This window comes from Pyxicephalus adspersus, chromosome 2 (assembly GCF_032062135.1).
Source record: "Pyxicephalus adspersus chromosome 2, UCB_Pads_2.0, whole genome shotgun sequence".
Classification (NCBI taxonomy): Eukaryota; Metazoa; Chordata; class Amphibia; order Anura; family Pyxicephalidae; genus Pyxicephalus; species Pyxicephalus adspersus.
Window position 1 is genome coordinate 92,571,008 of NC_092859.1, and position 970 is coordinate 92,571,977.

Below are 970 nucleotides of genomic sequence, written 5' to 3' on the forward strand. Positions count from 1 at the left end.
GAGCTTTTCCGGTTGTTGAATAGCGCGATCGCGCACGATTCCGGATCGCTAATACGAATGCGCGACCGATAATCCGATTTTGCTTGATGAATCAGGGGCATTATCTCCATCTATTACCTGTCTACTTGACCCAATTCCCTTTGATCTACTCCATGCTCATTCCCCCACCCTGGCCCCCGCACTCATTAAATTCTTCAAACTCCCCTATTCTACTGGTATCTACCCCTATCCTGAAGAAACCCTCGTTAGACCCCTCCGTACCTTCTAACTACCATCCTATCTGCCTTCTCCTATATGTTTCTAAACTTCTTGAGCACCTTGTCTACAAAAGACTCACTGATTACCCAAGCAACTACTCTCTCCTTGACCCTCCCCAGTCTGACTTTCGAGCTGCCCATTCCACTGAAACAGCCCTTACTAAAGTGGCCAATGACCTCCACATTCTCAAGGGCACTTTTCCCTCCTCTTTGACCCCCCCCCCTTCTAATACAAATCATGAACTCCATTCGTATCAGTGACACTACTCTCTCTTGGCTTGCTTCCTACCTGTCTGACCGCTCCTTTCAAGTTTCTTTCACTGGTAATTCCCCCTCTCCTACTCTCCTCCCTGTTGGTGTTCCCCAAGGTTCAGTCCTTGGTCCAGTTCTTTTTTATCTGTATACTTCCACTGTCGGTAGTCTCATATCCTCCTTTGGTTTACAGTACCATCTGTATGCTGATGACACTCAAATCTATCTGTCCACCCCTGACTTGTCTCCCTCAGTCCTGGATAAGGATTTAATGCTGCCTGTCAGCCATCTTGTCATGGATATCTGACAGAGTTCTGAAACTCAACCTAGATAAAACCGAACTCATCATCTTCCCTGCCACTCGAATTCCAAATCTCTTCCTGACATATTCCTAACTGTTAACAACACTGTTATTTGGCTTTGCCCTCATGTACGTTGTCTTGGCGTCATCTTTGATTCTG